The sequence below is a fragment of the Cystoisospora suis genome (genome assembly GCF_002600585.1).
Source record: "Cystoisospora suis strain Wien I chromosome Unknown contig_8270, whole genome shotgun sequence".
Classification (NCBI taxonomy): domain Eukaryota; phylum Apicomplexa; class Conoidasida; order Eucoccidiorida; family Sarcocystidae; genus Cystoisospora; species Cystoisospora suis.
This window is the reverse complement of record NW_027161051.1, coordinates 1-230: the sequence shown is the minus strand read 5'-3', so window position 1 is coordinate 230 and position 230 is coordinate 1.

The window sequence follows — 230 nt, the reverse complement described above, 5'->3', positions numbered from 1 at the left end:
TACATATATATATATATAAAGACAAGCAGGAGCATTCCTGTAGAGACAGACCACCAGAGAGAACTCCATACACAACACGCTTGAAGAGAAGCCTATCCTCCCTAGCTACATGCATACATTCATACTCCCATACATCTATATGTACATGCACACATCCAGGGTGGCCATGCAGACCTCCACAAGTATATATACGCCCCCCCTCTGAGTGGCAAACAAGCGACTTTCTACGG